At 38.8% G+C, this 15,853-nt stretch overlaps 1 long non-coding RNA gene across 1 annotated transcript; it reads left to right on the top strand.

The window, feature by feature from the left end:
• Positions 1 to 13,658: 13,658 nt before the first annotated feature.
• Positions 13,659 to 14,297, top strand: LOC135148037 (uncharacterized). The gene is made up of 2 exons (XR_010285847.1): positions 13,659 to 13,991; positions 14,031 to 14,297. It is a non-coding gene; the product is annotated as an uncharacterized LOC135148037 (long non-coding RNA).
• Positions 14,298 to 15,853: the final 1,556 nt, after the last annotated feature.

Raw genomic sequence — 15,853 nt, 5'->3', positions numbered from 1 at the left:
TACAAAGCTCAGAAAATTAAATTGAGAGGTATACAACAGAAAAGGCTGAAAAACATTCAATCTCAAAAGCTGGAAAAATGTTTGCAAGAGACGGGGGGGAATTGTCAATGCTCCAGATTGTACCACTAAATGTGGACATAACTCCTACTGTGTCCGCAACCAAGGCTATTGATAGCAGCACTGACCCGGAAATTCAAGCAGTCATATCAGAATTTGCTGAGGTATTTACAGATCCTCAAGGTTTACCCCCACCTAGAGAGAAATTCGATCACCAAATCCCACTCAAAGAAGGCACAAATGCTATCAACTTGAGGGCTTACAGGTACCCCACAATACAGAAAAATGTGATTGAGGAGATGATTAAAGAACTGTTGGAGCAGGGCATCATCAGGCCTAGTAACAGCCCCTTTGCTGCACCTATTGTACTGGTCAAAAAGAAGGATGGAGGGTGGAGAATGTGTGTGGATTATAGAGGCCTCAACAAATCAACGATTAAAGACAAGTTTCCTATTCTAATCATAGAGGAACTTCTTGATGAATTACACGGTACACAATTCTTCTCTAAAATTGATTTAAAGTCTGGCTATCATCAAATTAGAATGCACCCACTTGATATACACAAAACAGCTTTTACTACCCACTTTGGGCACTTTGAATACTTGGTTATGCCTTTTGGGCTAACAAATGCACCCTCAACCTTTCAAGCTTTAATGAACCACATTTTTCAGCCTTTATTAAGAAAAGGAGTCTTGGTTTTTTTTGATGATATTTTGATATATAGCCCAGACAAGTCAACACACGTACAACACCTTAAAAGGGTTCTACAGATTCTGCATGACAACTCACTCAAGGCCAACTTTAAGAAATGTTCATTTGGGGTGGGAGAAGTACATTATTTGGGCCATGTTATATCAAAAAGAGGAGTAGAAACTGAAAGTGAAAAGATTAGGGCTGTGCTGACTTGGCCGGTACCTACTACTCTTAAACAATTGAGGGGGTTCTTAGGCCTTACAGGGTATTATAGGCGTTTCATACAGGGCTATGGTCAAATCTGTAGACCTTTGACTCAGCTGCTGAAGATAGAAGTTTTTAAGTGGAACAAAGAAGCACAAGGTGCTTTTGAATTACTGAAGGAAAAGATGACTAACCCACCCGTCTTGGCTTTACCGAATTTTCATCAACCATTCTGTGTGGAGACAGATGCATCCGGAACTAGCATGGGAGCGGTACTTATGCAAAATTCTCATCCAATTGCCTATATTAGTAAATCTTTTTCCGACAGGAATGCTCTTCGATCAGCCTATGAAAGAGAACTGTTGGCTATTGTTTTTGCTATTAAAAAGTGGCAGCACTATTTGAGTGTGCAGTCATTTGTGATTAGGACTGATCAAAAAAGTCTGAAATACCTTTTAGATCACAAGTTGTCAACACCTTTTCAGCAAAAGTGGCTTTCAAAGTTAGCTGGGTTTGATTTTTCTATTGAGTACAAAGCTGGAAAAGAAAATCGAGCAGCTGATGCCCTTTCCAGGATTCCGGGGTCACAACTGTGGGCCATGACTCTATCATCTATTCATTCTACTTTATTGGAGGACTTACAAAAGCACTGGCAGGAAGATAGCAATTTGAGCGGCATTATTGATGAGCTACAGCAGAATGAGCAATCACATCCACAATACCGGTGGGAGCAAAATAAATTAACTAGGAAAGGGAAGTTAGTGGTGGGCAATAATAGTGTTATCAAAAACACTATTCTCCAGTGGATGCATAGCTCATCACAGGGAGGGCATTCAGGCATTACCGCGACCCTGAAGAGAATTAAAGAAGTATTTTACTGGCCTAAAATGAAAGAAGCAGTCACCGAGTTTGTGAGACGGTGCCTCACATGCCAAAAATGTAAGTATGATCATGCTGCGTATCCTGGCTTACTCCAACCGATTCCGCTCCCGAACTCAGTATGGGAAGAAGTGACAATGGATTTTATTGAAGGTCTCCCATCATCACAGGGGAAAGAGGTGATCTTGGTGGTTATTGATCGTCTAAGTAAGTACGCGCATTTTATGGCACTTTCGCATCCCTTTTCAGCTATGTCAGTTGCTCAAAGCTATTTAGATCATGTGTACAAGTTACATGGCTTCCCAAAGGCAATCATTTCAGATAGAGATAAGGTGTTCCTTAGTCACTTTTGGTCAGAATTTATGAAGCTGCAGGGAGTGACTTTGAAGATGTCAACAGCTTATCACCCCCAAACAGACGGCCAATCCGAGGTATTAAATCGTTGTGTTGAAACTTATCTTAGATGCATGTGTCACGAGCATCCTAAAGAGTGGTCTAAATGGCTGTCATTAGCTGAGTATTGGTACAATACAAGTTATCATACAGCTGCCAGAAAAACACCATTTGAAATTTTGTATGGCCAACCACCTCCTGTTTACAGACCTTACTTATTGGGTACTAGTAACTTGGATGCTATTGATCGAAGCTTAGCCCGCAGGGATCAGACCATTGCCATCCTCAAGCACAACCTGCACCGTGCTCAGAACCGTATGAAGCAAATTGCAGACAAACAACGATCTGAGAGAGAATTTGCAGTCGATGAGTGGGTGTATTTGAAGCTTCAAACTTACAGACAATCTTCAGTAGCTCGACGACCAGTTCCTAAACTAGCTGCAAAGTTGTTAGGTCCGGATATGATTGTAGAAGGGGGGGGGTTGAATACAATCAGTACCAAATCGTCGCGGAAGTGAATCTGATTGAATATGATTTGTTAATCAGATTATAATTAATTAATATAACAATGGTTGAAGTCGTTATATAATTAAAATGGTTCGGTTTTAATGTCCACTAAAGTTCGTAGAATAAATTTGACAGGGTATATTCTAGATTTAGTGATTAAAACAACCGGGTTATCAAAGCACAGAAAACTGTGGATATAACGATCAAGCAAGTTACAAACAACTTGAAAGCTTTACAAAATGCTTTGAATGCAAAGTGAATGAACACTTGAAAATGAAGAATGGATGCCATATTTATAGGCAAAGCTTTGTACATGCAAGACAATCACTAGACAAGACAAATACAAGCTAGCAAAGACAATTACAAGAAGGGTAAGACAATCTAGGCTTGGGCAAGACAATAAGGGGCAAGGGAAGACAATCACAGATTGTCTACCAAGCTTTAGCCAAGTCAGAAAGACAATCAAAGGGAAGGGAAGACAATTGCACAAGCCAGTAAGACAACTGCCAGAATCGGCAAGACAATCCAGGATTGTCTTGCACACCATCCACTTGACTCGGCAAGACAAGACAATGAGATTGTCTTGCTGTCTTACACATGCCTTCGGCAAGACAATTCACAAGAATTGTCTTGCACACCATTGAACTACTGAAATGAATCGGCAAGACAATTAAGAATTGTCTTGCTGATTCAACCAAGACCCAGGCAGACAATGGAGAATTGTCTTGGAAGCCAAATGAAGCCACTCGGCAAGACAATCCAGAATTGTCTTGCTGAGGTGGTTTTTGTGATTAAATAAAGAAATAAAATAGTATATTAAAATAGAAAATTATTCACTTAATTAATTTAATCATATAAATTCATAAATTAAATTAATTCGAGAGTGAATTAATTTAATAAATAAATTACATAATTAATATAATTATTTGAGAAGTGAAATAATAGTCTATTAAAATATTTAATCACACAATCTTCAGTAGAACAGCTTCCGGTCTTCATTAAACTTGAATAACTTCTTCTTGATTTGTCGAACGAACGAACTACCACTTCTGCTTGACTTCAAATATTTAATTTGAATAACTGATACACAGATGTACTGTCTGGTTCATCTGTATCTAGTTAAATCAAATATTCTTCGTAACATAAACAATAAGAATTTGGTTAGTTCGTCGAGTCTTCGTCTTGTACGTACATCTTCATTAAATGAAATCTTCTGATGAAATAAAGTATAGAAACTTTATGTCTTCTGAATTCCTGGACGTGCCACAAAAGATTATTTGTGCACTGAGGCTTGAACATATTAATGAACTTCTTTCAGTGGCGTGCAGCAGCATCCTGGAATTTATCTGACATATGATTTCTACAAATCACTTGACGTTCTTCGTACTGATTCCGATGACTTGCTATTTACTGAGCTTTCTGATCTGAGTTGAGTTGTACCTCTTTAAATACAAATAGGCTGAACATATGCCTTTCAATCTCCCCCTATTTGTTTGTTAACATAACATGCAAATTTCCTAGAGGATAACTCAACTAACAGATAAGACAAAGATTTAAACAATAGAATGTAAATAGCAAAAGTTTATGGCTTGCATTAAACATTAAACCATGATCATAAATAGATTACAAAAGGATGTTCCCTGAACATATCTAACAAATATCCTAATCAATCTATTCACTCAGAACGAGTGACTTCTCCTTCTTCAGCATCAGAATAGTGAATAATTGGAGTAGAAGGCTCATTCTGAGTAGGCTCTTCAGCAGCAGTGGATTCTCCACGCTTCTTTCTTTCACGAGCCAGAGCTAGCTGGTGAAGTACTTCCAGATCCACAGGGTCTTCACGAAAGTCAGATGGCTGAGATTTTGTTACACCCTTCATCCTCCGAAAGTATTGAGAAATGTTTCTTCGAGTGCAGTAGGATGAGATTACATCATCAGCATCAGACTTGGCTTTAGATGCGAAGCCCTTGGTCCTTAGTAAGGTGGATGCTAGAGCCAGACGTTTGGCAGGGTACTTTGGCAAAGCCTCTTCATTTAGATAGACAGTGCAGAGGATTTCCAAGTGAACAAACTTGACACAGTATGGGTTCTTAACAACCTGAGGACTGTTGAAAACAGCACAATCCAACAGTTTGTCACGAAGAAGTTCATTCAAGTTTGAGCAACGCTTGACTTTGTTGCGAAGTACCCAGAGCTCAGATACAGAGAATGATTTGAGAAATTCGACAGATAGTCTGAATGAACCATTTCTCTGTGTGTAGACAATCAGCTCCCATTCTTCTAGCAGTCCCCTAACAGCAACAGTTACATATTCCAGTTCTAAGGCAAAGGCATGCATAAACACATCCTCATCAGGGTTCACCTCTCGAAGATCATATATCAGAGATAAGAACTTCTTATCATCGAAAGTTTCCCTTTGAGGTCCATTGAATATTCTCCTAGCAATGTCCCAGCCTTTTCCTTCTTTTCTTTTAATTTCAAGATTCTTCTGCTTGATCGCAGCATCATAGATTTTCTGCTTTTCAATCTTGATTTGTTCCTCTGTGATCAACTTGTCTTCCAGAAGTTTCTGATAATCACGAAGCTTACGCTTCCTGGCTTCATTTTCTGCTTTGAACTTCCTGACATTCTCCTCGTGTTCAGGATCAACAGGTTCTTCCTGAAACAAATAGCTTTCATCAAATTTACCTTCTTCTTCAGCCTGACGATAGGTAGCATCGAATACGTCATCATCATCCATGTCTTTGGGATAATCATCATAATTGTCAGTGTTGAAGACATTTTCAGATTGATGTAGTGGTTCTTTGCCTTTAGTCCTTTTATAGCTTTTATCAGCTTCAGCTTCAGAAGATTCTTTGCCACTTGCTCTTTCTCCACCCTTGTCACTCCTGCCAGCACCATACTTATTACTCCTATCACCAGCATCAGCACTGCTGTGATCATCTTTGTCCTTATCTTCCTTATCCTTCTCCCCCTTAGTTGAGGGATCCTCTGGAGTAGACTGAGCTGTTGACGGATTAAGCTTTAAGTGATTAACAACTTGAGCCAGAGTTTGCTCCAAGTTTCCAAGCTTTGTCAGACAGAGCTCCTGAGATTGATCAAACTTGTCCATCCTAGAGTGAATACCCTTGACATGAGCATCTAATTCCTGTTTGAGAGAAGAATAAGAAGGATCAACAACCTTTTCCTGTAGAGTCACCAACTCTCCACTTCTGAATCTGGCATTCTCAGCATTCAACCTTGAAATCTCAGCTTTCAGAGCAGCCATTTGTTCCTGTAACAGATCTGTGTTGGTGTGTGCACTCACCTCACGAACACTCAAAGATTTTTCACTATCCTCTCGTGCATGTGTTTCGCTCGGTGTTTGCCTGATTTCACTCGTGTTTGTCACACCGTCACCAGTACCTGTATAGACAACCATAGTTCCCTGAGATGAAACTGTAGGTTGTGAAGGAACAAATTGTCCTTCAGATGCCTGTGAAGGCTGATGTACTTGCAGGTTGCCAAGTATAGCCTGATCCAAAAAGAAAGAGTGATCAGAAAGTTTTTCATATGACAATTTTTGAATATCTGTGCTCTCTCTAAGTGAAGAATCAAAAGACAAAGGTTCAACTAGCGTGAGTGCTAGTTGCGTGCTTGACTCTTTACAGGATACCGCGGTCGGACGGCCAATTTCAATAAATGCATTCTGTGGAGAGAATGAATCTAGAGACTGTATATGTACCATGTCAGTGTCCAAATCCTTTTGGGAGGAAATGGATGCGGCTGCAGTTGTCTCCGGTTCTGCCACCCTTTGCTTCTTATGAGACAGAGCTGCGGGTTCTCTCAGAATTGCACTACCACTCCGTTTCCGGGCTACCTTTCGAACAACTGGTGTATGAGTAGTGTCGGTTGATGTGTTTGACGAAGAATCAGTTGTTGAAACGAAAACGTCAGCTTGGTTATGAACCTGGGTGTTTACAGGTTCAATGCTGGGAGTCTGGAAATCAAATCCAATATCACAATCAAAATCTGCAATATCAATATTAAAGGTATCAGTGAGATTAGAAAGTACCTGAGCTACCTGTAAATCCGTCCTGAAGTCCTGTAGCTCTGGATTGATAGCAGAATCAGCAGGCAGAGGCTGAGAGGTGGATTGTGGTGGAGGAATGGTATGTGGATGTGTAGGTGAAGGTATTGGTTCAGATTGAGAGGGAAGAATGGAGGCTTGTTGGTCTGGGAAGAAGTTGTATTGTGGAGGGGATTGGTTTTGAGATTGGTGAGGAGAATCGTATGATGATTGGTGAGGTGATTGTTGTGGTGAGTTGTAAGGAGGGTTGTAGGGAGAGTAATGTGAGGATTGGCTGGATGATTGATAATCTTGGAGAAGTTGAAGTGGTTGAAAGTTCTGAGGAGGAGATTGTTCCTGAGGTTGTTCTTCTTGAAGTTCAGGTTGAGCCGGTTGTGGTTGATCAGGTTGAAATTGTTGTTGTTGTAGTGGCTGAGGAGCTTGGACAGGTTGAAGGGGAACATTAAACTGTTCCAACATGTAAGGAGTCACAACAAGAGGCACACTCTCATGCTTCTTCTGATTAGCAAGTCTTGATTGAATCTTGGTGCAAGTTCTTAGAATGGGCACCACTGCAGAATCAACGTACATTGCTCTATCTGCATCATTCATCTTGTCACTTAAGAATAGCATTAAGAATCGTGGAAAGTGACACTCAACCTTGTCATTGTCATGAATGGATCTCTGAGAGACTGAACCCATTTTTCTGATAATCTCCTTTAGTAATATCTTCCCGAAGTTAATTCGACGATTGTAAGCTACAGAGAATCCAAAGATTTGTAGCATGGAAGATATATTGTGAAAATTTTGCCTTGTAGTTGGAGCAAATACCTTAGCCAAGGTATCGAAGAAGACATCCCATTCAGCCTTCAATTTGCTTTTGGACATTCTAGGGAGAAAAATCTGTCCCTGGTAGTGGATGTCTTGGAAGAATTGAGTGAGTTCAGCACTGGTTGGTTCCACTTGAAAGTTATTCCTTGGAAACCCTAGAATCCGGTTCACATCATCGACAGTTATAACAATCCTTCGTCCATTTGGCAGATCACCAATCAACTTATAATTCTCGAGAGTTGTAGAGTTGACGGCATTAGAGTAGAAGTCGAAGAGTGGTTGCACTTGTATAGGAACATCAGCGGTTAGTGCAGTACTGACAAGACTTTGTTGAGTCAGAAAGCGGATCCACTTCTTGAAACGATCAGAACAATCCTCGAAGTTCAGGTTAGCACAATAGTTGGTCTCAGCAATCTCAAATTCTCCGGCCATTTTTAGTAATTAAAAATTGAATTAAGCGAGAAATTTTCAAATAAAAGATTAATTCTCAATTATCTCGCAAAGTTCAATTAATAATTAAACTTGATTAATTAATTATTAATTCGAAATATTAGAATAATCTCGAATTAAGAGTTAATTAATTAAAATGGTACTTATCCAATTAATCCACTTCAAATATCACAAGCCAAACGAGTCCTTAATTTCAAAAGCCCCAAAATCAACACAAACCCTAACTCCAAATTCAATTAACTCAGTTCGAAGAACACACAATCAACACAGAGTACTCGAACCCAAGGTTAGTCACAACGCAAACCCAGTCGAAAAATCTTGAAAATCAACTAGATTCCGACGAAAATCCGGCAGAGGTTCGGCTGAAATCCGGCGATTTGAACCAAACCAGCAAGCAAACGCTTGAAAAGATTTAAACCAGCAAGTTTTCGTGGTGAAACTTGAAAACCAGAGGTCGGAAATCGTGTGGGGGAGTGGGCAGTTGAAGAAGATGAAGTAAGATCAGCAAGACAATCGAATTGTCTTGCACGATTGTCTTTCAGATATATATATAAACGTAGTAAGACAACGAGGAGAGTAGTCTCGGTAAGACAATTCAAAATTGTCTTGCCGAGACCGAGTATTGCAGACAAACGGCTGTGTCAGTAAGACAATTGAATTGTCTTACTGATACATAACATGACTATTGGCAGACTCGGTAAGACAATGAGATTGTCTTGCCGAGTTGATTGAAAAACGGCGAAAAACCGGTTCAGCAAGACAATTTAATTGTCTTGCCGAGCCTAATTGTAGACAATTACATTGTCTAGCAGAAAAACAATTAATAATAATATGATTTTTGATTATATTAAAAGATAAAACATTTTGCAATTAAAATCAAAAATCTATAATAAAAACAATAGTATATAATACACGAATATTTTGTAAATTTCAATTTTAGTTAAATATAAATATTTACGACTTTAACTTAAATTCAATAAAATGAATTAACTTAAAATCAAATATTTATGCTTAATTAATTTTGAAAAATACAAAATAATTACAAATAATTATCTAAATGCCTTGAGAATATTACAGGGGAGTATATGAGCACTTAGAAAATCATTTACTAATTTACAAGCATGCATAATTACTTAGAATATTATCAGATAATATACAGGAAATCATATAAAATCTAATAATATAGATATAATTACACAGAAAATTCACAAAAAATATACAAACACATATAATACATATGAAAAACATATACAAGAGAACTATGTCATATTTAACATCCCTAACTCACAAACCAGTTTAGAGAAAGTGGATTCATCCAGTGGTTTCGTGAAGATGTCAGCAATTTGCTCAGTCGTGGGTACAAAATGTAACACCACTGTACCATTCATGACATGTTCTCGTATGAAATGATACCTGATATCAATGTGCTTGGTTCTTGAGTGTTGAACCGGATTGTTGGAAATGGCTATGGCACTTGTATTATCACAAAATATAGGAATTTTGTTTACTACAACACCATAATCATTCAGTTGATTCTTGATCCACAAGATCTGAGCACAGCAGCTACCAGCAGCTATATACTCAGCTTCAGCAGTAGAGGTAGACACTGAGTGCTGCTTCTTGCTATACCAGGAAACCAACCGACGTCCTAGAAATTGACAGCTTCCAGACGTACTCTTTCTATCAATCCTGCATCCTGCATAATCAGAATCTGTATAGCCGGTTAAGTCAAAACCAGTATTCTTAGGGTACCAAATACCTAATCCAGGTGTACCCTTAAGATATCTAAAGATTCTTTTGACGGCTATAAGATGTGATTCTTTAGGATCAGCTTGGAACCTAGCACACAAACATGTTGCAAACATGATATCTGGTCTACTTGCAGTAAGATAAAGTAATGAGCCAATCATACCTCGATAGCTTGTGATATCAACTTTCTTACCAGATTTATCCTGGTCAAGCTTTGTGGCAGTGGCCATGGGTGTCTTTGCCGGTGAAGAGTCTTCTAGATTGAACTTTCGAAGAAGATCTCTGACATACTTGGTTTGGCAAATGAATATTCCATCTTCCTTTTGGCTTACTTGAAGACCAAGGAAGTAGGACAGCTCACCCATCATACTCATCTCATAGTTACTCTGCATTAACTTAGCAAATCTCTTGCACAAGTTATCGTTAGTAGAACCAAATATAATGTCATCAACATATATTTGTACAAATATCATATCCTTATCATGCAATTTGTAAAAGAGAGTTTTGTCTATGACACCTCTAGTAAAATTGTTTTCAATTAAAAACTCAGAGAGAGTGTCATACCATGTTCTTGGTGACTGCTTGAGTCCATAGACAGCTTTGAATAGGAAGTATACAAAATCAGCAAATTCTGGATTTTCAAAGCCAGGGGGCTGTTCCAGATATACTTCTTCTTCTAGCTTTCCATTCAGAAATGCACTTTTCACATCCATTTGGTATACCTTGAAGTTGGAGTGTGCAGCAAATGCAAGAAATATTCTGATGGCTTCAAGACGAGCAACTGGAGCATATGTTTCATCGTAATCAATTCCTTCTTCTTGTGAATAACCTTTTGCAACCAGTCTGGCTTTGTTTCTTACAACAATGCCATCACCATCTAACTTGTTACGGAAGACCCATCTAGCTCCAATGGTAGATTTTCCTTCTGGTCTTGGAACCAGGGCCCAGACTTCTTGTCTCTCAAATTGATTGAGTTCTTCTTGCATGGCAAGAACCCAATCAGGATCAGCAAGTGCTTCTTCTATTTTCTTTGGTTCTAGTTGAGATAGAAATCCAGAAAATAAACATTCATTTGTCGTAGCACTTCTAGTCCTTACACCAACATCAGGATCACCAATAATTAGATCAAAGGGATGATCTCTGCTCCAAATCCTTTCCCTTGGAAGATGTGTCCTTGATGATTCAGCAGTATTATCATTAAGCTGAAGTGTGTGACTAGTTGATCCATCAGCTCCCCCTGAGTTGTTGCCAGGTTGACTTGATGATCCACCACTGGCATCAGTGGAATCTCCAGCATTATTGCCATTTCCTCCACCATTGCCTGGATCATTATCATTGTTGTCATCTCCTGTTGCAACCTCAGGTGGAATATCATCATCTGAATCAGAGTCTGGATAGTTGTCAAACTTCAGAGACTCAGATGGATCAGCAGATTGTATACTTGGAAGTTTAGTGTCATCAAATGTAACATTGACACTAACTTTCACTGACAGAGTATCAATTATAAAAACTCTATAAGCATTATTTGTATAACCAACAAAAATTGCTTCATAAGCCTTTGGCTCAAACTTGTTCAAGTTCTCTTCACCATCCTTGAGAACATAACACTTGGCTCCAAAGACATGAAGATGTTTGACATAAGGTTTCTTGTTGTTATACAGATGAAATGGAGTTTTCATATGATCCTTGTTGATCAAAGTTCTATTCTGGGTATAGCAGGCAGTAGACACAGCTTCAGCCCAAAAGTACAGAGGAAGCTTTGCTTCAGCAATCATAGTCCTTGCAGCTTCGATCAGTGTACGATTCTTTCTTTCGACGACTCCATTCTGCTGAGGAGTTCTTGGTGCTGAATACTGCCTTCTAATTCCCTTTTCAGAGTAAAAGTTGATTAGAGTTTGATTTTTAAACTCAGTTCCATTGTCTGATCTTACAACTTTTACAGGAACACCTTTTTCCAACTCAACCAACTTGATATGATCAATTACTGTCAGGGGAGTTTCATCCTTAGAAGACAGGAAGTAAACCCAAGTAAATTTCGAGAAGTCATCCACAATGACTAAGGCATATCTTCCTCCATCAATAGATGCAACATTCACGGGGCCAAACAAATCCATATGCAACAAATGAAGTGGATCTGTAATGGTATTGATGGTTTTGCCTTTGTGAGATGCTCTCTTCGCTTTTCCTTTCTGACAAGCTTCACAGAGATCATCAGATGAGAATTCCAGGGAAGGCAAACCTCTCACTAGATCTCTCTTGACTAGAGAGTTCATGGTTTTGAAGTTGAGGTGTGAGAGTTTCTTATGCCATAACCAACTATCTTCAGCAGATGCTTTGGCGTAGAAGCAGTGAACTTCGTTTCCAGGTCCTGAAGACAAATCAGCTACGAATATATTGCCTTTCCTTATGCCACATAGTGAAGGACGCTTATCCTTGATATGTTTAATGATACATATCTCCTTTTCAAAATGAACATAATATCCTTTGTCACAGAATTGACTGACACTTAGGAGATTATGTTGAAGTCCTTCAACTATTGCAATATCTTCTATGATAATCCTTCCAATTTTATACTTGCCATATCCCACAGTACGACCTTTGCTATTATCAGCAAAACTGACTGTAGGGCCAGCTCCTTCTCTTATGTCCTCTAGCAGGGATTTATTGCCAGTCATGTGCATTGACGCTCCACTGTCAAGCACCCAGGTAACACGAACAACTCCACTGGCACCCTGCAAAAGACAACTTGATTAGACAGTCTTTGGGACCCACACTTGATTGGGTCCGGCAGTCTTAAAGAACTGATTTTTATTAGGTAATACAATAGAGCCTCTTGGACTGATACTTGGTTCAGACTTGACTGAACTTACTTCCTTAACAACAGCCTTATAAACCTTAGTTTTAGGCTTTGGAACATAAGTCTCCTTCCTAACATGAGTAGGACTAGCAGTCTTTGATCTTGCATGCTTGTTGTTTGTGTGTTGTCTAGGTGATGTGTTTTCATTTTTAGCATGCAAATTTTTAAAATAAGCAGACATCAAATTGAAAGCACAAGTCATACAATTATCAACACTACAAAATTTATGACATGCATCAAAAGCAGGAACAACAGGAGTATCAGTCACAATAATAGGAACATCAACAGATTCTACTCTACTATAGTTACCAGTTTTAAAATTCTCAGTAGAATGGCATCTATTGTTTCTGTTCTTACTATTCACAAAGTTATTAGGCTTGTTGAACTTAGTTCTTTCAGAGTTGACACCTAAACCAGCTTTAGGCAACCTAACATTGCCTTTCACTTTAATTGGTTTCAGGTTTGTCAGAATCTCATCTCTCATCTCATTACTCTCTTTCATTTTAAGGTCTTCCTGTTTTAGTTCATATCTAATGACAACAGGAGTCTCTAAAAGAGGTTCAGCTTCTGAGGTTTTAAACAAAGGTTTAAGGGAATCTTTCAAAACAAAAGGAATCCCTCTCTCTTCAGCACTCTTCTTAAAAGGAGTAATGTTACTAGCCTTACCTACAGATTTGTTATAGTCAAAGCCTATTCCAACAGTTCTCTTGATCTCTTGTTTATCATTAAGTTCTTTGACTATCAAGGAGGCATCCTTAAAGGCTTTACATTTCACTTTTTCTTCGTCTAGCTGAAGTCTTAAAGCAATCTCACCTTTCTCTAGAACTTTGACTTTAGCACATTGTAATCCTAAGTCCATAGTCAATTGTTCTATTTTAGGTTTTAATACTTTCATCTCATTCATTTTATAAGCATGAATTTCTAAGACTAAAGTATCAATTTTAAGATTAGCAGCTTTCATCCTTTTAATTAGGGCTGAGCATTCGGTCGGTTCGGTTCAAAACCGAACTGAACCGAAATAACCGAAAACCGAAATGCCAATATTTTATTAAACCGAACCGAACCGAATTATCTATTAAACCGAACCGAAACCGAACCGAAATAATTCGGTTAATTCGGTTTCGGTTATGAAAAAACCGAATTTAGAAACTTGTGCGTGGCCAGAACTGAACAGAATGAAAAAAAATAATTAGAAACTAGATCAATTTAGAAGAAGAGGAAAACACACACTTATCAAGCATCCAGGAGGTTATTAGCCTTGTGTTTTTCACACCTATCTGTAAAATTACATCAGTGTGATGATTACGTATTGCTTGGATATTGGTGTTGTTGCCTTGGTCGGTTGTTTATTGATCGGAGAAGGCTCATAAAGGAGTCCGGCGTTGGTGTGTTGCCGGAGTGGTGGTGAAGAGGGCGGCAATGACGCTGCATCTGGAGGTCGAGGGGGGCTATGAGAGAGATGAAGAAGGCTGGGCTCGGTGGTTTCCGGCGCCGCGACATGGCTGTTGGCCGGAATTGATTCTAGCAGCGGCGCCGTGATCTGATGGAAAGGGCAGAGGCATTGTGCAATTAGATTAGGGTTATGTTCTGTATCGGATTATTCTATTAACTATTTCTATATTATTATTATTATTATTATTATATGTATATTATATTATAATTTAAAAATAATATATATATTATTCGGCTATTTCGGTTATAACCGTATTATAATTTTAATAACCGAACCGAACCGAATTTTTATTCGGTTAATAACCGAAAACCGAATTAACCGAAATTTTCAGAAAAATAAAAACCGAACCTAACCAAAATTGCACGGTTCGGTTCGGTTATTCGGTTTCGGTTCGGTTTTGCTCAGCCCTACTTTTAATAGCATCATCTCTTTCAAGTCCTAATTGCATAAACAGTTTAGGGCATGTAGGATCTACCTGAAAGCTTCCAGCAGGAGGAGGTGAAGATGATCCAGTATTAGCCATGAAAGCAACATTCCCTAGCTGCTCCTCTTCATCACTATCTGTATCATCCCAGCTTTTGCCTTCTGCCAGATAAGATTTGCTTTTGAAACTTTGACTTCCAGAAGTACCATGATGCTTTCTAACCAGTGCATCATACTTCTGCTTCAGCTCATCATACGAATCTTTTCTTTTTCCTTGAACCTTGGGCTGTTTGCATTCAGTTGCAAAGTGTCCAGGTTCACCACAATTGAAGCATTTGAACTTGCTTCTGTCCACCATCCCAGTCTTGTATCCTCCTTTGCTTGTAGAAGATGAATAGCCTCCCTTCTGAAACTTACTAACAGTAGGTTTGTATTTATAGGAAGGGTTCTTCCGGAATCTCATGTTTCCAAACTTCTTGGCAAACAGTGATAGAGATTGATCTTCTAACTGTTCAAGCTCTTCCATTGTATAGAACTCTTCGTCACCACTGGAAGAAGCAGTTTGACCAATCTCAGGTACAACAAATTCCTGAGTAGTCTTAGAAGGAACAACAACATCCTTCTTCTTTTCTTCCAGTACAGGTGACTCAACAACTAGAGCTCTCGAATGGTTTTGTGTTTTACCCCAGCCATATCTCTGTTTACTCTGAACTTGCTCCAGTTCATAAGTTTTCAAAACTCCGTAGAGTCTTTCCAGAGAAATCTCATTCAGATCTCTGCTTTCCCTGATGGCAGTGATTCTGTGTTCCAAATGTTCAGGAAGGGTTAAGAGAAACTTCATGTTGACCTCTTTCTTGTCGTAGAATTTCCCATTCAGATTTAAATTATTTATCAAATTATTAAGTCTGATAAATACTTCTGAAATCCCTTCACCGGGATGGGAACCAAACTGTTCATACTGAGCCATCAGTATCTCTTTCTTGTTTTCCCTAACTTCCTCTGAGCCTTCATTGATAATCTCTAACGTATCCCAGATTTGCTTGGCGTTCTTACAATTTACAACAGCATTGTACATCACTGGATCTAGAGATTCAACCAAAATTAGTTGAAGAGCATCATCTAAATTCATCTGTTCACTCTCTTCATCTGTGTACTCAGAAAGTTCTTTCGGAATGACCTGATGAGGTATCAACACACCATCCTCTTCGTGTGCTAATATGACCTTCATAGGAGTAGTAACACCTTTGTCTAAAATCCCAATGTATTTTCTGTTCGCTGTTCGAAGGAATAGAAACATGTGCCTTTTCCA

The sequence above is a fragment of the Daucus carota genome, chromosome 7 (assembly GCF_001625215.2).
Source record: "Daucus carota subsp. sativus chromosome 7, DH1 v3.0, whole genome shotgun sequence".
Taxonomy (NCBI): Eukaryota; Viridiplantae; Streptophyta; class Magnoliopsida; order Apiales; family Apiaceae; genus Daucus; species Daucus carota.
Note: the sequence above shows the minus strand (reverse complement) of the source record. Positions and strands in the feature narration are given on the sequence as shown.